This window comes from Capra hircus, chromosome 3 (assembly GCF_001704415.2).
Source record: "Capra hircus breed San Clemente chromosome 3, ASM170441v1, whole genome shotgun sequence".
NCBI lineage: Eukaryota > Metazoa > Chordata > Mammalia > Artiodactyla > Bovidae > Capra > Capra hircus.
Window position 1 is genome coordinate 107,968,618 of NC_030810.1, and position 26,586 is coordinate 107,995,203.

A 26,586-nucleotide genomic window follows, 5' to 3' on the forward strand; every position below is an offset into this window, starting at 1 on the left:
AAATGTTTCAAGGAGGCTGTTTTTGTTTTTCTTTGTTGTTGTTTGTTTAGAGTTTATACTTTATAATATATATACTTTATTCTTTATAATAAGTCCCAGCACGCCAAGATTTACAATTCTTGTTTTAGATGTTTACTTCCCCAAGGAATTTAAAACATCCTTGAATAAAGTGATTTGTATTTTCAGCCACTACATAACACAATTCACAGGTGTAATAGATGTTTGGTTTCAGGCAGATGCTAAGTGATTATTTGGTGAGTGAATATATATCAATAAAGGTCAAATAGAGGAGGTTTTTCTTTACATGTTTCAATATTCCTGTGGTCTTTGTGATGGCTACTGGCTATTCCCTAAGAATAATGAAGAATATGTGTCAGTTTATCACTTCATGGGGAATAGATGGGGAAACAGTAGAAACAGTGCCAGACTTTATCTTTTTGGGCTCCAAAATCACTGCAGATGGTGACTGCAGCCATGAAATTAAAAGATGCTTACTCCTTGGAGGGAAAGTTATGACCAACCTAGATAGTGTATTCAAAAGCAGAGACATTACTTTGCTGACTAAGGTCCGTCTAGTCAAGGCTATGGTTTTTCCAGTAGTCATGTATGGATGTGAGAGTTGGACTGTGAAGAAGGCTGAGCGCCGAAGAATTGATGCGTTTGAACTGAGGTGTTGGAGAAGACTCTTGAGGGTCCCTTGGACTGCAAGGAGATCCAACCAGTCCATTCTGAAGGAGATCAGCCCTGGGATTTGTTTGGAAGGAATGATGCTAAAGCTGAAACTCCAGTACTTTGGACACCTCATGCGAAGGGTTGACTCATTGGAAAAGACTCTGATGCTGGGAGGGATTGGGGGCGGGAGGAGAAGGGGACGACCGAGGATGAGATGGCTGGATGGCATCACGGACTCGATGGACGTGAGTCTGAGTGAACTCCGGGAGATGGTGATGGACAGGGAGGCCTGGCGTGCTGTGATTCATGGGGTCGCAAAAAGTCGGACATGACTGAGCGACTGAACTGAACTGAACTGAACTGAACTGGCTATTCCCTAAGAATAATGAAGAATATGTGTCAGTTTATACTGTTTCTCAGAGAACTCATAGGGGATTCTGAAAAAGCTAATAAAGGAAACAAGAAAAGTCAGAGATATGAATGAGGTGAGGTGAAGGTGAGAAACAGGAAGAGAATATTTGAGGAAATATTCAGAAAAGCAAGAGAAAGACTGATGGAAAAGAGCAGGGGCATGAGAATATTAGATAGGATGTTAAGAAGACGTTTAGTTTCATTCTTTTATTGTATGAATGAGAAAAGAGGCCTTACAAATACATTGACTTCCCAACAAGATTTGGTCCATAGCAGTTAAATCATAGAAAGGTGAGCAGAATGGATGTTGGTGACAAGGAGAGACACTGGAATCCAGAGAGGAGTATCAGAAGTGGAAGGGAAATGAATATCTGAGTATGTGGTCCAGGGCTCACGGAAGGAGCAAGCTTTCTTTCTTCAGTCAGTGACTAAAAGAAAGGTTTGCCTGTTGGCAGAGGAAGTCAGAACAGAGGTGTTTTGGGGTAGGTTTGTTTAGAACAGAAATCAAAGACCTACTTTTCTGTAAGAAAGGACATCTGCAAATGAGATGCTTTTTTTGCGACTTTCATTGTTCCTTACTCTCCTCCCAGGTGGTGACAATGAAGAGGGTAAGAGCTCTTATCCAGGAAGGGGTGTGTGTGTGTGTGTGCACCCACGCATGCATACATGTGTGCCTGTGTAATGGTTTCCCCGAGCTGGAGATTGAGAGCTATCAGCCCAGTTCCATTCTAAGTATCCCCGACTCCAGGTCTCTGTGCTCTCTGGAAAGCTGCATATAACTAACTCTTGGGACTTTGGGGCAGCCAAATGTCCACTGAGATATTGATGGCTTGCCTTTTCTATTATATACCAAGTTTCCCCTCTTTAGTACCTTCTTTCTCCATTCTCTCTCCTTCCCAATGTCCCTTCCAGGAGCCAATCTCCTTCTAATTCATTTGGATTTTATAATTTCATAACCATTTCTGGGTACAAAATCTGGGCTCAGCTTAGTTGGGTGACTTGCAGACTCATGGCTGGAAAAGCAGCTCTCACACAGTCATTGACCTTTGGCCTTGGTCCAAGGGCAACGTCAACAATGAGGAGTTAATGGAACTGCAAAGTGTATCTCACAGGAGATTCACTATAGTTTTGCAGTCATTTCACAACAGTGCCAATCAATGGCATCTTGAATGTAAGTTCAGTTCCCTCAATGGGTATTGGGGATACAGTGTGAGGTGTGTGTGTGTGTGTGTGTGTGTGTGTGTGTGTATCTCTGAGTTTCGTATTTCTCTAATATACATCCTCCAATCAATTTCCACTCAATTCTGAACCTTACCTCTCCCTACCATAGAACAGCAGTTGGGCAAAGGGTGTAATCCAGACCCTGTCTTCCCATAATGTTCAAGACTTCTGCTATTTACTTATACATTTCCCTCTCATTAACTGAAGGCTTGTGGTTTATTATATTCCAACAGTGGTCACCTGTGACAGCCCCTTCCACTTGACTCTGACTAGATACCTTCAGTTTCCTCACTCTGTGATGGACTCCTTAAAGTGTGACTTTCTTCCCCATTCAATCTCTTCAGCAATCTCTATTTACACTCAATATAACCTATTGCATTCCACTCACTCTTGATTATTATACTCCCCACTGTCTCACACTAAGTCCTTCCTTATTATATTATCTATTATCCACACCCTTTATATTGACTTCTTCAAATACTTTTCTCCTCATGCCATTCATCTCATTCTCAATCTCCAACTTCCACCAATTTCCTTTTCTTTGAACCTTTGTCAAGCCAATCTTGCTTCATTTCCTCAAATCTTCTAAACTTCTTCTTTCTGCTTCCATCATCTTTTGATTCACTTTTTCCTTTTAATGTCCTATTTTCTCTGATTGGTAACTCCTCTTCCCTAGATCCCTTTGAAATACAGATAACAGAAGGCTCTGAATTGCATGCTGGTGAAGCCTCAATAGACTTTGTGTGGTTTGCTTATCAGGGATCAGAACTGCTGAGCTTCCAGACAAGTCATGTTGGTCAGCAGACTATTCAGCTTTTGTGGACACACCCAGGAAATACATAAGCTGCTGAGTGACACCTGCCCATGTTTCCTCTTGGGTCTTCTTGAGGCAGGCAAGGCATGTCTCCAGAGTTGAGGTCAATCCTGCACTCTCTCTCCACAAATTTTTTGTTCTAAAATAACACCTTCTCATCTTCCTAATAAGGAGCCAAGTGGGGGAGGGGATAATGGGTGACAACTGCTAACGATGGGAAAAGTATGTCCATCTAAGATGACGTGAAGCTCTGAACCTCTGAGTCTGTACTAGAGTCCTCATCTGACTATTTTCTCTGTCCTATGCAGTAAGACCAGAGGCCTAGTTCTCCCGTGGCTCCAGTCCTGGCCCTGGCCATCTGATGCTGGTTTGTCATGCCTCTGGCTTCTACTCAAAGCCCATTTGGGTGATGTAGATGCAGGGTGAGCAGGAGCAATAGGGCACTCAGAAAAGTGATGTCTTGCCTAAAGCTGATGGGACGTGGTATCTTCGGGTTTCCTTGGATGCGGAAGCTAGTGAGGCATCTGGCCTGAGTTGCCAGGTGAGGCACAGCAGTATAGGAGGCCAAGACATCATCGTCTACTGGGGTGAGGAAGAACTGGAGTCCCACTGGGATGGGAATAGGTGGTCCTCAAGCAGAGCAGGAGAGCTAGATGAAAAATTTGGGGATTCTAGGGACTCCAGACACAAAAGGAATAAAAATAAGAAATACGAGAGTTGACAATGAGAGCCCCTTAGATATAGGAAAGAGGTTAGATGGAGTCATCTCTGATGAGAGATAGGAGAGGAAATAGGGAAGAAGGAGATTTTTGAGGCAGATACTTGAATAACAAATGAAGGGCACAGAAATGCAGTAAAACAGTGGGTCGGTTTGAGAGGACACCCTTGTGTGCACATCCATCCACAGATCATCACTGCTCTGTGGGTTGGATCATTTTGGCAGTGACTGTGCCCCTGGTACTCCTAACAGGTCTTGCATTTTGGCTTAGGAAGCACTGGTGAGTTGTTGTGTCCATTTTTCCTACATTTTCCCTCAGTCTCCACTTGCTTGCCCATCTCTTTTCCGCTCTCTTTTCTGTTTTCCTCCTCCCAGCGCCTTCCTTCTTATCTATCAGCTCCTTCCTTCTCACCTCCATCCCATGTAGAATGACTTCCATCTCTATTCTCATCAGGACACACTGTGAGCCCCCAAGCACTCTTCTCCCTTTGGAAAGAGATTCCAGCAGCTCAAGAGCTCAGGACACATGTAGACATAGGATAGTCATACATACATACAAGGAGAGTTATACATATTCTCCTTGTATACCTGTTTTGGTTGTTGTTTATTTCTACTTAATGATCAATATAAGCTAAATGTAATTTTGCAGAATTATTTTTCTATCCTGTGTTATAAGGCTTTAAAATTCATAATTTAAATTCTGAATGGAATTAAGTCCAAGGGCCCTTCATGTATTTAGACGTGAATAGACCATCAGGCTTATTTCAGATGCCACTTCCTGAAGAAGACCTTCCCTGATTCACAAGCGGGAGCTGTCTTTGCCTCATCTAAAGTACTATCACAATTTAACTGGATTTTGCTAAATCTTCTCCTCACTTTAGACCTTTTGTTGTGGCTATTTAAGTTCCTTTTCCCTTCTAATTTTTAAGCTTTTTGAGAGCAACATTCACGTCTTTTTACTATTTGTATCCCTGTCAAATTGTCTTACCTGCATGCACTATGCTCTCAGTAAAAGTCTATGTTGAATTTGCACCAAATTTATAGTCTTCTAAAGCTCTTTTCCTTTCTGCCATCTTTGTTGTGTTAAGGCATCTGATGCTTGTCTGGTTAGAAGTCTCACTTTGGCAAGAAATTTTGCACTTTTTTAGTTATTTTCTTTGAATTGAAACAGATGCAATTTTCCATTGATTGCTCTTTTTTTTTTAAATTTTGTTTTACTGAAGTATAGTTGATTTCCAATGTTGTGTGAATTTCTGTTCTAAAGCAGTGTGATTCAGTTATATATATATACACACACACACACACACAAGAATATATAAAAGAATATGAGAATATTCTTATATTCAATATATTTCATATTACATATATTTTATTTATTTATAATATAATTATTATATTACTTAATGAATATATATTAATATATATTTCATATTCTTTTTCATATTCTTTTCCATCATGGTTTATCACATGGAACTGTGGTCTATTGAATACAGCTTATATCATTATATCACTTATATCATGGCTTATTGAATATAGTTCCCTGTGATATGCAATAAGACTTTGTTTATCCATTCTATAAACAGTGGTTTGCATTTGCTAATTCCAAACTCCCAATCCATCCCTCGCTACTCTATCTCCCCCTTGGCAGTCACAAATCTATCTGTATGCTTTAGAGTCTGTTCCTGTTTTATAGATAAATTCATTCGTGTCATAGCTTAGATTCCACATATAAGAGATAGCACATCGTATTTCTCTTTCTCTTTCTGACTTACTTCACTCAGTGTGATAAGCTGTAGGTCCATCCATGTTGCTGCAAATTGCATTATTTCATTCTCTCTTTATGGTCTAGTAGTGTTTCACTGTATACATGTGTCACATCTTTATTCATTCATCTGTTGATGGACATTTAGGTTGTTTCCATGTCTCGGCTATTGTAGGTAGTGCTACCCTAAACATAGAGGTGCATGTGTCTTTCTGGATTAGAGTTTTGTCTGGGTACATGCCCAGGAGTTGGACTGCCAAATCATAAGGCAGCTCTAATTTTAATTTTTGATAAACCTTCAAACTTGCCTCTGACCATTCTTATTATCTAACTCTGGAAGCCTATTGGTGTGAAAGTTTTGCCCCAAGTGTTTAAACAGAAAGAAGAAGGTGGAATGTAGGCCCTAATTATTCAGGGTGGTTTAAGGACAGGTAGCAGAACTTATTAGAAATATCAAGCCTTGAGTCAGTGGACTTGATCTAGTAGGCCTACAGGCATAAAATAGACACTTTCCAAAGAGAAACAAAAAGAAGACAAATCTACATTGGAACACTGGCATCAATGGCAGACACTCCCAGAAAGATCCATTCTGACAAAGCAGAAGGGTCACCACCCCTTTTTTCCACAAGACTGTGGAATGGACTTTGACAGTGGATAACTGTTGCAGAGAAGGAGTAATTGTTGCAGAGAATAACTAATTTTGACTCGATGTTGGAAACTGTTTCTTTGACCTGCTTTTCATTGGTACTGTTATTAAGAGTTCAGTTCAGTTGCTCAGTCGTGTCCGACTCCCCGTGATCCCATGGACTGCAGCACACCAGGCTTCCCTGTCCATCACCAAAACTCATGTGTATTGAGTTGGTGATGCCATACAACCATCATATCCTCTGTCGTCCTCTTATCTTCCCATCTTCAATCTTTACCAGAATCAGGGTCTTTACAAATGAATCAGCTCTTTGCATCAGGCGGCCAAAGTATTGGAGTTTCAGCTTCAACATCAGTCTTTCCAATGAACACTCAGGACTGATCTCCTTTAGGATGGACTGGTTGGATCTCCTTGCAGTCCTAGGGATTCGCAAGAGTCCTCTCCAACACCACAGTTCAAAAGCATCAATTCTTCAGCACTCAGCTTTCTTTATAGTCCAACTCTCACATCCATACATGACTACTGGAAAATCATAGCCCTGACTAGATGGAACTTTGATGACAAAGTAACATCTCCGCTTTTTGTTTTATTCTTTTTCTTTTCTTTCTTTTCTCTTTTTTTCTTTATTTTTTTTTGGAGGCTAATTACTTTACAATATTGTGTTGGTTTTGTCATACATTGACATGAATCTGCCACGGGTGTACATGTGTTCCCCGTCCTGAACCCCCTCCACAACCCTCCCCATCCCATCCTTCTGGGTCATCCCAGTGCACCAGCCCCGAGCACCCTATATCATGCATCGAATCTGGACTGGCGATTCATTTCACATATGATAATATACATGTTTAAATGCCATTCTCCCAAACCAAATCACCCTCTCCCTCTCTCACAGAGTCCAAAGACTGTTCTATACATCTGTTTCTCTTTTGCTGTCTCACATAAAGGGTTATCATTATCATCTTTCTATATTCTATACATATGTGTTAGTATACTGTATTGGTGTTTTTCTTTCTGGCTTACTTCACTCTGTATAATAGGCTCCAGTTTCATTCATCTCATTAGAACTGACTCAAATGTATTCTTTTTAATGGCTGAGTAATATTCCATTGTGTATATGTACCACAGCTTTCTTATCCATTTGTCTGCTGATGGACATCTAGGAGGCTTCTATGTCCTGGCTATTATAAACAGTGCTGTGATGAACACTGGGGTCCACATGTCTCATTCAATTCTGGTTTCCTCAGTGTGTTTGCTCAGCAGTGGGATTGCTGGGTCATAAGGCAGTTCTATTTCCAGTTTTTAGAGGAAACTCCACGCTGTTCTCCATAGTGGCTGTACTAGTTTGCATTCCCACCAATAGTGTAAGAGGGTGCCCTTTTCTCTACACACTCTCCAGCATTTATTGCTTGTAAACTTTTGGATAGCAGCTATTCTGACTGGCGTGAAATGGTACCTCATTGTGGTTTTGTTTTTCATTTCTCTAGTAATGAGTGATGTTGGGCATCTTTTCATGTGTTTGTTAGCCATCTGTATGTCTTCTTTGGAGAAATGTCTGTTTAGTTCTTTGGCACATTCTTTGATTGGGTCATTTATTTTTCTGGAATTGAGCTGAGGGTTTGCTGGTATATTTTTGAGATTAATTCTTTGTCAGTTACTTCATTTTCTATTATTTTCTCCCATTCTGAGGGCTGTCTTTTCACCTTGCTTATAGTTTCCTTTGTTGTGCAAAAGCTTTTAATTTTAATTAGGCCCCATTTATTTATTTTTGGTTTTATTTCAGTATTCTGGGAGTTGGGTCATAGAGGATCCTGCTGTGATTTACGTTGGAGAGTGTTTTGCCTATGTTTTCCTCTAGGAGTTTTATAGTTTCTGGCCTTACGTTTAGATCTTTAATCCATTTTGAGTTTGTTTTTGTGTATGGTGTTAGAAAGTGTTCTAGTTTCTTTCTTTCTTTCTTTCTTTCTTTTTTTTTTTAACAAGTGGTTGACCAGTTTTCCCAGCACAACTTGTTAAAAAGATTGTCTTTAATCCATTGTATATTCTTGCCTCCTTTGTCGAAGATAAGGTGTCCATAGGTGCGTGGATTTATCTCTGGGCTTTTTATTTTGTTTCATTGATCTATATTTCTGTCTTTGTGCCAGTACCATACTGTCTTGATGACTGTGGCTTTGTAGTAGAGCCTGAAGTCAGGCAGGTTGATTCTTCTTTCTCAAGTTCCATCCTTCTTTCTCAAGATTGTATTGGCTATTTGAGGTTTTTGTATTTCCATACAAATTGTGAAATTATTTGTTCTAGTTCTCTGAAAAATACCATTGGTAGCTTGATAGGGATTGCATTGAATCTATAGATTGTTTTGGGTAGTATATTCATATTCACTATATTGATTCTTCTGATCCATGAACATGGTATATTTCTCCATATATTTGTGTCATCTTTGATTTCTTTCATCAGTGTTGTATAGTTTTCTGTATATAGTTCTTTTGTTTTTTAGGTAGATTCATTGCTAAGTATTTTATTCTTTTCGTTGCAATGGTGAATGGAATTGTTTCCTTAATTTCTCATTCTGTTTTCTCCTTGTTAGTGTATAGGAATGCAAGGGATTTCTGTGTGTCAATTTTACATCCTGCAACTTTACTATATTCATTAATTAGCTCTAGTATTTTACTGGTGGAGTCTAAAGGGTTTTCTATGTATAGGATCATGTCATCTGCAAGCAGTGAGAGTTTTACTTATTTTCCAATCTGGATTCCTTTTATTTCTTTTTCTGCTCTGATTACTGTGGCCAAAACTTCCAAAACTATGTTGAGTAGTAGTGGTGAGAGTAGGCACCCTTGTCTTGTTCCTGACTTTAGGGGAAATGCTTTCAATTTTTCACCATTGAGGATAATGTTTGCTGTGGGTTTGTCATATATAATTTTTATTATGTTGAAGTATGTTCCTTCTATTCCTGCTTTCTGGAGGGGTTTTTTTTAAAATCATAAACAGATGTTGAATTTTGTCAAAGGCTTTCTCTGCATCTGTTGAGATAATCACATGGTTTTTATTTTTCAATTTGTTAATGTGGTGTATTATGTTGATTGATTTGTAGATATTGAAGAATCCTTGGATCCCTGGGATAAAGCCCACTTGCTCATGGTGTATGATCTTTTTACTATGTTGTTGGATTCGGTTTCCTAGAATTTTGTTAAGAATTTTTGCATCTATGTTCATCAGAGATATTGGCTTGTAGTTTTCTTTTTTTGTAGCATCTTTGTCAGGTTTTGATAATGGAGGCCTCATAGAATGAGTTTGGAAGTTTACCTTCCTCTGCAATTTTCTGGAAGAATTTAAGTAGGATAGGTGTTAGCTCTTCTCTAAATTTTTGGTAGAATTCAGCTGTGAAGCCATCTGGTCCTGGGCTTTTTTTGCTTGAAGATTTCTGATTACAGTTTCAATTTCTGTGCTTGTGATTAAGCACAGAAGGGTCTGTTAAGATTTTCTATTTCTTCCTGGTTCAGTTTTGGAAAGTTATACTTTTCTAAGAATTTGTCCATTTCTTCCAAGTTGTTCATTTTATTGGCATATTGTTGGTGATAGTAGTCTCTTATGATCCTTTGTATTTCTGTGTTGTCTGTTGTGATTTCTCCATTTTCATTTCTTATTTTGTTGATTTGATTTTTCTCCCTTTGTTTCTTGATGAGTCTGGCTTGTGGTTTGTCAATTTTATTTAACTTCTCAAAGAACCAGCTTTTGGCTTTGTTGATTTTTTTCTATGGTCTCTTTTGTTTCTTTTGCATTTATTTCTGCCCTAATTTTAAAGATTTCTTTCCTGCTCCTAACCCTGGGGTTTTTGATTTCTTCCTTTTCTAGTTGCTTTAGGCATAGAGTTAGGTTATTTATTTGACTTTTTTCTTGTTTCTTGAGGTATGCCTGTATTGCTATGAAGCTTCCCCTTAGCACTGCTTTTACAGTGTCCCATAGGTTTTGGGTTGTTGTGTTTTCATTTTCATTAGTTTCTATGCATATTTTGATTTCTTTTTTGACTTCTTCTGTGAGTTGTTGGTTATTCAGCAGCGTGTTGTTCAACCTCCATATGTTGGAATTTGTAATAGTTTTTCTCCTGTAACTGACATCTAACTTACTGCATTGTGGTCAGAAAAGATGCTTGGAATGAGTTCATTAAAAAAAAAATTTACCAAGGCTAGATATGGCCCAGGATGTGATCTATCCTGGAGAAGATTCCATTTGCACTTGAGAAAAAGGTGAAATTCATTGTTTTGGGGTGAAATATCCTATAGATATCAATTAGGTCTAACTGGTCTTTTGTATCATTTAAAGTTTGTGTTTCCTTGTTAATTTTCTATTTAGTTGATCTATCCATAGGTGTGAGTGGGATATTAAAGTCTCCCACTATTATTCTGTTACTGTTAATTTCCCCTTTCATACTTGTTAGCATTTTCCTTAAATATTGCAGTGCTCCTAAGTTGGGTGCATATATATTTATAATTGTTATATCTTCTTCTTGGATTGATACTTTGATCATTATGTAGTGTCCTTTTTTGTCCCTTTTCACAGCCTTTGTTTTAAAGTCTATTTTATCTGATGTGAGTATTGCTACTCCTGCTTTCTTTTGGTCTCTATTTGCATGGAATATCTTTTTCCAGCCCCTCACTTTCAGTCTGTATGTGTCCCTTGTTTTGAGGTGGGATCTTGTAGACAACATATATAGTGGTCTTGTTTTTGTGTCCATTTAGCTGTTGCTTGTCTGTAAAGCTTTTGATTTCTCCTTTATATTTGAATGAGATCCTTGCTGGTTGCAGTAATCTGGGATGTAGGTTATTTTCTTTCATCACTTTATGTCTTGCTATTCTCTTCTGGCCTAAAGAGTTTCTATTGAAAGATCAGCTGTTATCCTTATGGGAATCCCCTTGTGTGTTATTTATTGTTTTTCCCTTGCTTCTTTTAATATTTGTTCTTTGTGTTTGGTCTTTGTTAATTTCATTAATATGTGTCTTGGGGTGTTTCGTCTTGGATTTATCCTGTTTGGGACTCTCTGGATTTCTTGGACTTGGGTGACTATTTCCTTTCCCATTTTTGGGAAGTTTTCAACTATTATCTCCCCAAGTATTTTCACACGGTCTTTCTTTTTGTCTTCTTCTTCTGGGATTCCTATGATTTTAATGCTGGGGCATTTAACATTGTCCCAGAGGTTTCTGAGGTTGTCCTCATTTCTTTTAATTCTTTTTTCTTCTCTGTTTCATTTATCTTTTCCATTCTATCTTCTACCTCACTAATTTTGTCTTCTGCCTCCATTATTCTACTTTTGATTCCCTCCAGAGTGTTTTTGATATAATTTATTGCATTATTCACTATATATTGACTCTTTTTAAATTTCTTCTAGGTCTTTGTTAAACATTTCTTGAACTTCTCAATCCTTGTCTCCAGGCTATTTATCTGTAACTACATTTTATTTTCAAGATTTTGGATCATTTTCACTATCATTATTTGGAATTCTTTATCAGGTAGATTCCCTATCTCTTACTACTTTGTTTGGTTTGGTGGGCATTTATCATGTTCCTTTACCTGCTAAATATTTCTCTGCCTTTTCATCTTGTTTATATTGCTGTGTTTGGGTTGGCCTTTCCATATTCTGGCAGTTTGTGGTTCTTTTTTATTATGGAGGTTCCTCACTGTGGGTGAGGTTGGATGTGTGGCTTGTGAAGGTTTCCTGGTTAGGCAAGCTTGTGTCAGTGTTTTGGTGGGTAGAGCTGGATTTCTTCTCTCTGGAGTGCAATGAAGTGTCCAGTAATGGGTTTTGACATGTCAGTGGGTTTGGTGTGACTTTGGGCCACCTGGATATTGATGCTCAGGGCTATGTTCCTGTGTTGTTGGAGAATTTGTGTGGTATGTCTTTTTCTGGAACTTGTTGGCCCTTGGGTAGTGCTTGGTTTCAGTGTAGGTATGGAGGTGTTTGATGAGCTCCTGTCGATTAATGTTCCCTGGAGTCAGGAGTTCTCTGGTATTCTCAGGATTTGAACTTAAGCCTCCTGTCTCTGGTTTTCAGTCTTATTCTTACAGTAGCCTCAAGACTTCTCCATCTATACAGCACGGATGATAAAAAATTTAGGTTAATGATGAAAAGTTTCTTTACAGTGAGGGACACCTGGAGAGGTACACAGAGTTACATGGAGAAGAGAAGAGGAAGGTGGGAGATAGAGGTGACCAGGAGGAGAAGAGGGGGAAACAAAAGAGGAGAGAGCAAGCTAGCCAGTAATCACTTCTCTAGTGCTCTCCACAGTCTGGACCCCTCAGAAATGTTCATGGAGTTACACAGAGAACAGAAGAGGGAGGAAGTAGATAGAGGTGGCCAGGAGGATAAAAGTAGGAATCAAAAGGAGAGTGACAGATCTAGCCAGTAATCAGTTCCCTAGGTGTTCTCCACAACCCAGAACACACAAAGAGATTCACAGAGTTGGGTAGAAAAGAGAAGTGGGAGGGAGGAGATAGAGGCGACCTGGTGGAGAAAAAGGAGAGTCCAAATGGGGAGAGAGCAATCCAGCCAGTAATCTCACTCCCAAGTAAAAATGGGTCCTGAAGATTGGGTTCTTAAAGGTACAAAATTGATAACAAATGCCAAAAAGTAAAGATTAAAAATCTAGAGTAGAGGTTAGATTCTCAAAAATACAATATTAAAGGAAAAAGCAAAGTCACAACATTATTATATATATGTAAAGTTTGCTTTAGAAATTGGGTCTTTTTTTTTTTTGCAAAGTAATAGTGGGTTATAAAAATGAAAATTAAAGGAGTAATAGAGGACTTAAAATAAAAAAATTAATTAATAAAATGATAATAGTGAAAATATATCTAGGACTTTCTCTGGTGTTGTTGTGGACAGTGTGGGGTCAGTTCATTAATTGATCCAACTTACTCTTCTCAAGATCTCTAGGCCCCTTTCTATGTAGTCGGTGCTAACTGTAGGGTTTTAATCTATTGCACCTGTCACTTCCAAGGAGGTTCCCTCTGTTTATTTTATCTTCTTCTGTTTACTGGCCTCTTCAGTGTCTAATTTCCGCCCTGACACAAGGGGGTGGTGGTGTGGACACTGTTTTAGGTTAACTTGTTTAATTGTGCTGCGGGGAGGGAGGAACACTGCAAACAAATAACACTGGCATCTGTGGGGAATGCTCCCAGTGTCTCAGCCACAATGGGTTTGCCCCTGCTTACAGCGTGTGTGCTTTCCCTATTTACACTGCTTAGGCTCTAGGTTGCTCTGCTGGGAATTGTCTGAGGCTGGCCCTGGGTTGCGTGCACTTTCCAGGTCTGAACCGTTCAGGTTCATGTTCTTGGATACTCCACAAAGGCGCAGACTTGAATGGGCCTGCATTTTGTGCTCTTCCCCAGTCCGAGGAGCTCAGGTGACCAGGTGCTTGGGGAGCGCTGTCGCTGCAACTTATCGCCTCCTCCATCCCTGCCGCTTGGTTTTCTGGGTGCACAACTGGCGCACCTTCTCAGGTGTGCTGTGTGTCTCTCCGGGGAAGCTGATTTCTGGTTGCGACCCTCCCAGTGGATGTCGACCATCCAGAATCCCAAGTAGTCTTGGTTAGCAAGGACGCCTGCTTTCAGTTTGATAAATGATGCCTCCCTGGGGCTGCGATTGCCCCTGTCTCTGGTGAGGGATGGGCCAGTCCGCAGCCAGCTAGCTCTGGTCAGTCCTTCGTTCTGTGAGCAGGCCTGGCAGTGTCTTAGGTTAGGGCTTTTTGCAGGATAGCTATCCCACAGTCTAGGTTGCTATCTCTAGTTAGTTCCCTCAGATTGCCTTCTTGGCATTCAGGCCCAGTCCTTACCCTGAGCAATGCAGCCCATGCCTCCCTGTCCAATCCCTGCTTGCTAGTGGTGAGTGTAAGCATCTGTGCTGCTTCTCCACTGGGAGTTGCCTTTAGGCTCATAACATGTGGGTTTTAATTATTTATTTATTTTTCCTCCCAGTTATGTTACCCTCTGAGGTTCCAATCCTTCCCACAAACTTGCCAGTGAGAGTGTTTCCTGGTGTTTGGAAACTTCTCTCTTTTTCAAGACTCCCTTCATGGGACGGATCTCCATCCCTACCTCTTTTGTCTCTCTTTTTATCTTTTATATTTTGTCCTACCTCCTTTTGAACCCAATGGTCTGCCTTTCTGGGTGACTGATGTCCTCTGCCAGCATTCAGAAGTTGTTTTGTGGAATTTGCTCAGTGTTCAAATGTTCTTTTGATGAATTTGTGGGGGAGAAAGTGGTCTCCCTGTCCTATTCCTCTGTCATCTTAGGACCACCCTGCCATACTTTTTAATATGCTGTCTAGGTTGTTCATAACTTTTCTCCCAAGAAGTAAGAATTTTTTAATTTCATGGCTGCAATCACAATCTTCAGTGATTTTTGGAGCCCCCCAAAATAATGTCTGACACTGTTTCTCCATCTATTTGCCTTGAAGTGATGGGACCAGGTGCCATGATCTTAGTTTTCTGAATGTTGAGCTTTAAGCCAAATTTTTCACTCTCCTCTTTCACTTTCATCAACAGGCTCTTTAGTTCTTCTTCACTTTCAGCCATAAGGTGGTGTCACCTGCATATCTGAGGTTATTGAAATTTCTCCTGGCAATCTTGATTTCAGCTTGTGCTTCATCCAGCCCAGAGTTTCTCATGATGTACTGTGCATATAAGTTAAATAAGCATGGCAACAATATATAGTGTTGATGTACTCCTTTTCCTATTTGGAACCAGTCATGTGTTCCATGTCCAATTCTAATTGTGGCTTCTTGACTTGCATACAGATTTCTCAAGAGGCAAGTCTGGTATTCCCATCTCTCAGAATTTTCTACAGCTTGTTGTGATCCACACAGTCAAATGCTTTGGTGTAGTTAATAAAGCAGAAATAGATGTTTTTCTAGAACTCTTTTGCTTTTTCAATGATCCAGTGGATGTTGGCAATTTGACATCTGCTTCCTCTGCCTTTTTCTAAAACCAGCTGGAACATCTGGAATTTCACATTTCATGTATTGTTGAAGCATGGCTTGGAGAATTTTGAGCATTACCTAAGTAGTGTGTAAGATGATTGCAATTGTGTCGTAGTTTGAGTATTCTTTGACACTGCCTTTCTTTGGGATTGGAATGAAAACTGATCTTTTCCAGTCCTATGGCCAGTACTGAGTTTTCCAAATTTGCTGGCATATTGAGTGTAGCACTTTCATAGCATCCTCTTTTAAGATTTGAAATAGCTCAACTGGAATTCCATCACCTCCACTAGCTTTATTCGTAATGAGGCTTCCTAAGGCCCACTTGTCTTTGCATTCCAGGTTGTGTGGCTCTAGGTGAGTGATCACACCATCAGGATTATCTGGGTTGTGAAGACCTTTTTTTTTGGTACAGTTCTGTGTATTCTTGTTACTTCTTCTTAATATCTTCTGCTTTTGTTATGTTCATACTATTTCTGTCCTTTATTGTGCCCAACTCTGCATGAAATGTTCCCTTGGTATCTCTAATTTTCTTGAAGAGATTGCTAGTCTTTCCCATTCTATTGTTTTCCTCTATTTCTTTCACTGATCATCGAGGAAGGCTTTCTTATCTCTCCTTGCTATTCTTTAGAACTCTGCATTCAAATGGGTATATCTTTCTTTTTCTCGTTTGGTTTTTGTTTCTCTTCTTTTTACAGAAATTTGTAAGGCCTTCTCAGACAGCCATTTTGCTTTTTCATATTTCTTTTTCTTGGGCATGGTCTTTATTGCTGTCTCCTGTACAATGTCATGAACCTCCGTTCATAGTTCATCAGGTAGTTTGTCTATCAAATCTAGTCCCTTAAATCTATTTCTCACTTCTAATGTATAATCATAAGGGATTTGATTTAGGTAATACCTGAATGGTCTAGTGTTTTCCCCTAGTTTCTTAAATTTAAGTCTGAATTTGGCAATAAGGAGTTCATGATCTGAGCCACAGTCAGTTCCCGGTCTTGTTTTTGCTGACTGTATAGAGCTTCTCCATTTTGGCTGCAAAGGAGATAATCAGTTGGGGGAAGCAGTCCTAAGATGGTGGAGGAATAGGACGGGGAGATCACTTTCTCTCCCACAAATTCATTGAAAGATATTTGAACACTGAGCAAATTCCACAAAACAACTTCTGAATGCTGGTGGAGGATGCCAGGCACCGAGAGAGTCAGCATATTGTCTTTGAAAGGAGGTAGGACAAAATATAAAAGGTAAAAAGAGAGACAAAAGAGTTGGGGATGGAGACCCATCCCAGGGAGGGAGTCCTGAAGGAGGAGAAGTTTACAAACACCAGGAAACCCTCTCACTGGCGGGTCTGTGGGGAGTTTTGGAATCTCAGAGGGCAACATAATCAGGAGGAAAAAATAAATAAATAAAACCCACAGATTATGCACCTAACCACAACTCCCAGTGGAAGAGTAGCCCAGATGCTTGCATCCACTACCAGCAAGCAGCGGCTCAACAGGGAGATGCAGGCCTGAATGCCATGAAAACAATTGAGGGAGTTAATGTGAGATAGCAACCCAAACTGTGGGATCAGTTCAGTTCAGGTCAGTCACTCAGTCATGTCCGACTCTTTGCGACCCCATGAATCGCAGCACGCCAGGCCTCCCTGTCCATCACCAACTCCTGGAGTTCACTCAGACTCACGTCCATCAAGTCCATGATGTCATCCAGCCATCTCATCCCCTTCTCTTCCTGCCCCCAATCCCTCCCAGCATCAGAGTCTTTTCCAATGAGTCAACTCTTCACATGAGGTGGCCAAAGTACTGGAGTTTCAGCTTTACCATCATTCCTTCCAAAGAAATCCCAGGGTTGATCTCCTTCAGAATGGACTGGTTGGATCTCCTTGCAGTCCAAGGGACTCTCAAGAGTCTTCTCCAACACCACAGTTCAAAAGCATCAATTCTTCGGCGCTCAGCCTGTTTCACAGTCCAACTCTCACATCCATACATAACCACTGGAAAAACCATATCCTTGACTAGATGGACCTTTGTTGGCAAAGTAGTGTCTCTGCTTTTCAATATGATATCTAGGTTGGTCATAACTTTCCTCCCAAGGAGTAAGCATCTTTTAATTTCATGGCTGCAGTCACCATCTGCAGTGACTTTGGAGCCCCCCAAAATAAAGTCTGACACTGTTTCCACTGTTTCCTCATCTATCTCCCATGAAGCGATGTGACCAGATGCCATGATCTTCGTTTTCTGAATGTTGAGCTTTAAGCCAACTTTTTCACTTTCCTCTTTAACTTTCATCAAGAGGCTTTTGAATTCCTCTTCACTTTCTGCCATAAGGGTGGTGTCATCTGCATATCTGAGGTAATTGAGATTTCTCCTGGCAATCTTAATTCCAGCTTGTGCTTCTTCCAGCCCAGCGTTTCTCATGATGTACTCTGCATATAAGTTGAATAAGCAGGGTGACAATATACAGCCTTGACGTACTTCTTTTCCTATTTGGAACCAGTCTGTTGTTCCATGTCCAGTTTTACCTGTTGCTTCCTGACCTGCATACAGGTTTCTTAAGAGGCAGATCAGGTGGTCTGCTATTCCCATCTTTCTTAGAATTTTCCACAGTTTATTGTGATCCACACAGTCAAAGGCTTTGGCAGTCAATAAAGCAGAAGTAGGTGTTTTTCTGGAACTCTCTTGCTTTTTCCATGATCCAGTGGATGTTGGCAATTTGATCTGTGGTTCCTCTGCCTTTTCTAAAACCAGCTTGAACATCAGGAAGTTCACAGTTCACGTATTACTGAAGCCTGGCTTGGAGAATTTTGAGCAGACAGTGGGTACAACCATGAAACTAAAAAACACTTGCTCCTTGGAAGGAAAACTATAACAAATCTGGACAGTGTGTTGAAAAGAAGAGCTATTACTCTGCCAACAAAGGTCCATATAGTCAGTCCGTATGATTTTTCCAGTAGTCATGTACAGATGTGAGAGTTGGACCATAAAGAAGACTGAGTGTTGAAGAATTGATGCTTTCAAATTGTGGTGCTGGAGAAGACTTGTGAGAGTTCCTTGGACTGCAAGGAGGTCAAAAACTGTTAATCCTAAAGAAAATCAGCCTTGAGTATTCATTGGAAGGACTGATGCTGAAGTTGAAGGTCTAACACTTTGGCTACCTGATGAGAGAGCCAACTCATTGGTAAAGACCAGAAGGCCGGGAGAGATTGAGTGCAGGAGGAGATGGGGATGACACAGAATAAGATGGTTGGATAGCATCATTGACTCAACATGAACTCCAGGAGCTAGTGGAGGACAGAGGAGCCTAAACTAGTACAGTCCATGTGGTCACAAACAGTTGGGTATGACTTAGTGACCGAACAACAACACTTGTTATGACATTTTTGTTGTTTTTGTCATTTTCTCCTTCTTCATTGGAATTCTTGATCCCATTTTTCTCTTTTGGGGAGTTCTCAACCATTATTTCATCCCTACATCTCTTCAGTCACTTTGTGACCAGCTATGCATATATTTGAAGGGACTTCCCTGGTGGCTCAGACGGTTAAGCGTCTGTCTACAATGTGGGAGACCAGGGTTCGATCCCTGGGTTGGGAAGATCCCCTGGAGAAGGAAATGGCAATCCACTCCATTACTATTGCCTGGAAAATCCCATGGACTGAGAAGCCTGGTAGGCTACAGTCCATGGGGTCGCAAAGAGTCGGACACGACTGAGTGCCTTCACTTTCATGCATATATTTGACCTTTATATGGTATTTCCTCAGCTGCATACTTTGTCTTTTCTGTATTTTCTACTCTGTTCCTTCAAAATTCATTCTAGATTTTTTTTTCTAATCTATCTTCCAGTTCATTAATTCCATCTTTAGTGAGGTCTTATCTGGTAATATATTCATCCATTTTTTAGCTACTTTCATTTTATTTTTCTATTACAGAATGTTCATTTGCTTCTCTCTACGTAACTTCCATTTAGCTGCCAAAACTCTCAATCTTGTTTTTACCTTCTTGAATGGGTTAAGCCTACTCATTTCAAAGTCTGGGCCTGATTACTTCATTATCTAGGATGGTAGTAAACCTGTATCTGTTGTCTGTGTTGTTCTCTGTATTGTTCTAAAGAAAAATTATTCATTTTACCTTGTCTCTATGTTTCTCAGTATTTGGGTTTTGCTTTTATTTTTTAATATAAATTTATTTATTTTAATTGGAGGTTAATTACTTTACAATATTGTATTGGTTTTGCCATACATCAACATGAAACTGCCACAGGTATACACATGTTGCCCATCCTGAACCCCACTCCTTCCTCCCTCCACATACCATTCCTCTGGGTCATCTCAGTGCACCAGCCCCAAGCATCCAGTATCATGCATTGAACCTGGACTGGCGATTCATTTCATACATATTATACTTGTTTTTGTTTTAAATTTTGTTTTTTAGTGTTGATCATTTGCACTTCAAAAGTATACAGAAATCTAGGGCTTAGGAAAATGTTACCTTCCCCTAGAATCATTTGTGGATATTGACAATACAAAATCACCTTATTAATTTCAGAAATTACAATAAACTGAAGCTTGGTTACAGTCTCTGCAGAGTTACACTCCTTCTGATCTACACTGACTTTAGATGCAGCCCTTTAAGACTGTAACCCAAAGTTCAGGCCATGATACATTTAAAGATTTGCAAGTCTGTTGAAAGCTTTGATGTGCTTCTCCGTGTGTTTTCTGTTTGTTTTTCTAAGAAAGAAATGGAAAATTTTATTCAAGCCAAATGTGAGGATTATAACCCAGAAAAAAGTTCTCAGAAAGTTCTGAGAACTGTTTCACCCATTAGAAGTCAAGGCACAGTTACAGAAGGTTTGGGAGACAAAAGAATGTGGATTAAATGATGTATTATTGACAGTTTACATGATCCAGATCTAAGTGTCATCCTGGTGGGACATGTGACCCCTTACAAGATCAAGAAGAAATGGGCCCTTGTGGAGTAAAATGCATATTGTATGGCAAGACAAGAGACATTTAAACATAAAAATTTGTCTCTGCCTTTTGGCCTCCTCTCTGCCTCTTACTGTGCATTGTATATGTGCATTATATATTGACCAAATATTGTCCATTGTCAGAAATACTTGCTCAAACATAAAAAGCAACATTCTCCTAACATCAATAAACAACTCCTTAAAATATAGCTTTTTCAGTGCTTTCAGCACCTCTCATGGAATCAGAAGATGATCGTAGTGGAAAAGGAGCTCAACTATAAGACTCATTTTGTGAATTTCTATTTTCTCCTAGATATTAAGCCAGTGATTTATTTCTCCTTTGTTAGTTCCTCAATGTCTTGAGGCAGATTTTATTTCATATTTTCTTGTTCTTTTTTACTTCTCTTTGACAAAAGAGTTGGTTCAAATTGGATAGTCCACCATTCCTAGAAGCAGACGGCCTCTGAAAAAAGTGAAAATGTTAGTCACTTAGCCATGTCTGACTCTTTGTGACCCTATGCACTGTAGCCTTCTAGGCTCCACCGTTCATGAAATTCTCCAGACAAGAATACTGGAGTGGGTAGCCATTCCCTTCTCCAAGGGATATTCCTGACCCAGGGATCGAGCCCAGGTTTCCTGCACTGAAGGCAGATTATTTATTGTCTGAGCCACCAGGGAAGCCTTTAAATTGTTTATTAATAAAACCTACCATCTTTCCATGTGTACACCTCAAATTCTGTCTCAGGATTCCAGGCAACAACAGAGCTGGAACAAACAAGTTGAGACTATAATGGGAAGTGACCCCTGAGCTTCTATATAAAATGTGTGAATTCAAGGTGAATTTCTTCACAAGTCTCCTTTACTGTGAAGCCAGTTCAAAATAATATAGTAAAGGAACCAAATTTGAGATATCTTATCTAAGCTCCCCGCTTAGTCCAAACTGAAAACAAGGGCAAAACTGGTACCAATGTTTTAAAATAGCCCATATCTAAGAGTCTCTGGTTTCTTTAACAGATTCTTTGCCTCAGCCATTCATCCAGAGGCAACCTAATTGAAGGCCATTGTTCATAGAATCTCATACACATTTTCTTAAGATTTGCTTTGTGGCCTGTTTTCAACGCTGATTTTTTGAGGTCTGTGTGTTTATTTAAGGCTTAGCAAGTAAATCTCTACTTCCATAGAAACGCGCCCTTGCTCTAGCAGATGCTGTAGAGCCACCAGTGTACCCCCTTCAAGATAAGCAGGCATGTTTTCTCAGTCTCAGGGAGTGTTGGTTGCTGACAGCTCACAGACGTGCTCCTCTCTGGGAATTGCCTACACTGGAAGAAGTGGTTTGGCCTAGGAACATCCCTTCCCTGCAGAAAGCACATGTCAAATATGTGAGTAAAAAGTACGTCACATTACCTAGCTTTAGGAAGTCTCTGAAGGGTCCTCCTAGCTCCAGAAGTCTCTGTGAGTTTGATTAGATCCTCTACTGAATCTGCAGCACAGTTCAGCCTCACCCTGTCCTCAGTCCTGCTGTTGCTGAGAGCATCCCCAGCAAGCCTCCTGCACGCAGCTGAGTGTGTTGCCTTAGAAACTGACCTAGGACACTCATCTGTATGAAAAATAGCCACTTGGACAAAACCATCCTAAGTAGCAGCAACCTAGCACAGTAGCCTCAAGTGGACACTAGAAGCAAAGTCCTTCTAGAGCCTGTCCAGGCCACAACAATAGAAAAGCTACACAGCATACAAAAATCTCTATGTTGGGAATGGATAAAGAAAAAAGTGAAAGTGAAAGTAAAGTCGATTAGTCATGTCCAACTCTGCGACCCCATGGACTGTAGCCTACCAGGCTCCTCTGTCCGTGGGAATTTTGAGGCAATAGTACTGGAATGGATTGCCATTTCCTTCTCCAGGGGATCTTCCCAACCCAGGGATCGAACCCGGATCTCCCACATGGTAGACAGACGCTTTACCATCAGAGCCACCAGGGAAGTCTTGTAGCCCATATATACAGTGGAATATTGCTCAGCCATTAAAAAAAAAAAAAAGCAAAATAATGTAATTTGTAAAACAGGGATGGATCCAAGACTGTCATACTGAGTGAAATGTCAGACAGAGAGACAGCATACGATGTTGCTTGTATATGAAATCTAAAAAATGGTAAAAATGAACATATTTCCAAGATGCAAATAGAGTCACAGATGTAGAAAACAAACACTGTCACCGGCTGAAAGGGGAAGGAATAATCTGGGAGATTGGGATTGATATATGCATATTGTTAAGAATACACAGAAGAACTGTACAAAAAAGGTTTTCATGACCAAGATAATCACGATGGTGTGATCACACACCTAGAGCCAGACATCCTGGAATGTGAAGTCAAGTGGGACTTAGAAAGCATCACTACAAACAAAGCTAGTGGAGGTGATGGAATTCCAGTTGAGCTGTTTCAAATCCTGAAAGATGATGCTGTGAAAGTGCTGCACTCAATATGCCAGCAAATTTGGAAAACTCAGCAGTGGCCACAGGACTGGAAAAAGTCAGTTTTCTTTCCAATCCCCAAAAAAGGCAATGCCAAAAAATGCCCAAACTACCACACAATTGCAATCATCTCACACACTAGTAAAGTAATGCTCAATATTCTCCAAGCCAGCTTTCAGCAATACGTGAACCATGAACTTCCAGATGTTCAAGCTGGTTTTAGAATAGGAAGAGGAACCAGAGATCAAATTGCCAACATCCGCTGGATCATGGAAAAAGCAAGGGAGTTTCAGAAAAACATCTATTTCTGCTTTATTGACTATGCCAAAGCCTTTGACTGTGTGGATCACAAGAAACTGTGGAAAATTCTGAGAGATGGGAATACCAGACCACCTGACCTGCCTCTTGAGAAATCTGTATGCAGGTCAGAAAGCAACAGTTAGAACTGGACATGGAACAGACTGGTTCCAAATAAGAAAAGGAGTACTTCAAGGCTGTATATTGTCATCCTGCTTATTTAACTTCTATTCATGGGGTCACAAAGAGTCGGACACGACTGAGCGACTGAACTGAACTGAACTGAACTGAACTCACTGTCTGTAGTGATTTGGAGTCCAAGAAAATAAAATCTGTCACTGCTTCCACTTTTTTCCCTTCTATTTGCCATGAAGAGATAGGTGTAGGTGCCATGATCTTAATATTTTGAAAGTTGAATTGTAAGCCAGCTTTCTCACTCTCCTCATTCCCTTTCATCTAGAGACTCCATAGTTCTTCTTCTGCCGGGAGCCACCACGGCAGATCCCACCCTTGACAAGGTCATGTGGAAGAGAACTGTTAAGCAAGGCTTTAGAACTCAAGGGGCTCCCTAGGCTTTCTCGAGCATGTACCTCAAAACCAGAATATTTCTGTTTTATTATTTTATGACTTTTAACAACTCCTCTAACATTAACAGGGGGGTATTCCTGACCACCTTTCTCTGGAGAAAATTAACTTAGGGCTATAGCTACTAAGTCTCCTGGACATGAGAGGAATATTTCCAATCAAAATCCCTCTGTTAGCATTCCAGCTTACTTGGCAGGTATATCCAGACTCTTGCAGCTACGCATATGATTATTTACAGCCTCCCAACTATGAGAGGCATGGAGAGCCTAAAACATAGAGCCTTTTAAAGAGTTAAAATTTATTAGAATAGTGCTGGCATAGGATTTCATTATTGGGCCAATGCTTGTTGCTAAGTTCCCATATCTCTTATGCACTGTGCACCTGGGAGTGCATTAGTTAACATAGTTGGAAAGTAAGAAAAACAAGTGTAGCCTTGAAATTAACTACATCAGACTTTTGAGCTAGTTGGTTCTTTCTTGTAACTCACTGCACTTTTGCTCTGTGAGAAATGCAACTTGTTTAATACTTTCTGAGGTTGACATAGATTAGAAATACAAAGAAAAAACACTTTGAGGGAAAATAAGTTTTCTGGTTGAACAGCCTTTATCAAAAGAGGGTCATAAAATGTCCACAGGCCTCCAAGGCCAAAAGATAATGTACACAACATTACCTATGGGAAAGGATTGCAAAAAAAATCCTGGTTTCAATAAAGACAAAACAGATATAATGTTTGGGCTGACTCTATATGCCTTTGCATCTTTCATTTCCCTCTATGTATAAGACAAGGTATAAAAATGCCTTTAAAAATAAAGCTATTGGGCCTCGCTTGAAGAAGCTTGGTCACCCCGTGTTTTTCTTTTTTTCTCTCTTACTTTCTTTTTCAGGCTGATCCCTTGGAACACAGAGGCTCTCTGCATTCACTTTTCTGCTTGGGCTTCTAAGACTTTATTAGCTTTCTATGTAAACCAAGGAATATCAGCCTCTTTCTTGCTTCTATTTTCTTGTCTACAATATTCTTTCCTTATCTCTCTCTAAATCATCGGCAACGTCGTTTTTCCTTCAGGTTTCCCTGGATCTTGCAGGGGCTGGACCCCGGCATGTGGCGCCATGAACAGGAACCTAAAAGGTAATCCTCCTCCATTGTGCAGTTACTCTAAACAGTTAGGTCCCCACTCAGGGTTTCTGGGACCCCTCTGCATAAGGTAGGTAGGAAAAGAGGGATGGGAAGTTTGGGTTGAAAGAAACCCGGTTGACAGGTTGAAAGAAACCTGAAGTGCTGATTCTTGCAATATAAGACAAGAAATCAGTGTTACAGTGTTAACTCTTGCAATATAAGACAAGAGATCTGTGGAGGAGCTGGAAGGCTTTGAGCAAATACTGAGAATGTATTTGCTTTACTCATGACGAAGGTTGGAAGCTGGGACGAGCATAACAAAGGGTTATGAGCGTTCACCGAGGGCCCAAGTCTGGGAACGGATAACGAAGGGTTATACACCCAGCCATGAGGCATTCGAAGGCTTCCTTCTGACCACCTGTTTCTGAGAGCAAGGACTGTTGTTCCATAATAAGACTCCCTTAGAGTTTCGCCAAAGCTGTGTTATGGCTTGGGCGGTGGGAACTGCATTTTATGCTTGAATGCTTTAATGTTTATCTGGAATGGCTACGTGCAAGTCAGCCTTATGCTCTATTACCTGAAAATTATAAAACTACACAATTGGATAATAAACTTTGTCAGTCCACTAGAGGCTGTCCCTGAGTGTTCTTTTCAGAGTGCGGTTCTCCGAGACTTACAGAGATCTCTGCTGAAATCTTAAATCTTTCTCTATAGAAATCAGTACTGAAATCTTAAATCTTTCTCTACAAAAATCTCTGACACGGGTAACAATGAGTCACAAGAACGACAACTCTTTATAGAAGTAATTTTGCAACTGTTAAACAAAAGAGGAATCAAAATTAAAAGGCTAGTGTTTAATCCTTTTTTGCATTTGTATAAGAACAATGTCCTTGGTTTCCAGAAGAGGACACTGTTAATTTAGATGCTTGGGAAAAGGTAGGAAAACAACTAAAAAACTTATTATACTTTACATGGGCCAGAAAAAGTTTCCTGTAGATGCTTTTGCTCTGTGGAATATGATTAGAAATGTCCTGGACCTCCGTCATGAGGCTGTTAGATAGCCTATGGAAGAGGCTATAGCGGTGAATGGTAATAGGTCTCCATCTTCTACGCAGATCATATTTTCTGCCGTTTGACAGAGAAAAAGAGGGACACTGTGCTCTACCTCCCGAAGAAGGAGAGGGCTTACAGGACGCTGTGGCCGGGCACCCTGGCGAGCCCCCTCTCCTCTACACAAACCTTTAAAAACTTATCCACCACTTCCTTATTTAAGGTGAGATCGCTGCTGCCTCGTTTGCACCTCCCAGGGTACAGGAGTTCCCCATTTTGTCCCCAAAGCCTCTTAAAGCATTGCCTAAGGCTGAAAAAGATAAAAAGTTTTTTGAACAAAGTAACTTTAAAAGCGGACGCATGCACAATAAGCAGAGCGTGCTTAGGGAAACCTCACCCAGGCTAGGAGAGAAACGGAACAGCAAAAAGGAGACTTGGCAATAATATTAACCCCTGATGTGCTGATTCCAATGGTAGTGGCTAGCCCCCTACCTGAGGGCATTGTGAGACTTATGCTAGGGCATAGCTAGCTTTGTTTTCAAAAAATTTTGGTGGTGCCTGGTGTAGTAGATTCTGATTATCTTGGAGAAATTAAAGTTTTGATCTTGCCGTCTACCAAAACTGTGTAAATTAATAAAGGTCGAAGAGTAACACAGCTTTTGCTTTTACCTTATTATCAGACAAAATAAACTTAACTTCTCAAGCTAGGGGCCCCAAAACATTTAAATCTAGTGATCTAGACTTTTGGGTGCAAAAAATTACAGCTCCAAGGCCTTTAAAAAATCTTTTAATTCAAGAAAATAAAATGTCAGGGCTATTAGATACTAAAACAGATGTCTCTTACATTGTTGAAAAAGATTAACCCTATTCCTACCAAGCCAACGCTGGTCAATCAAATAGATAAATT

General features: G+C 40.2%; 1 pseudogene; it reads left to right on the forward strand.

The window, feature by feature from the left end:
* LOC102168501 lies at positions 1,631-26,123 on the forward strand (annotated as a pseudogene).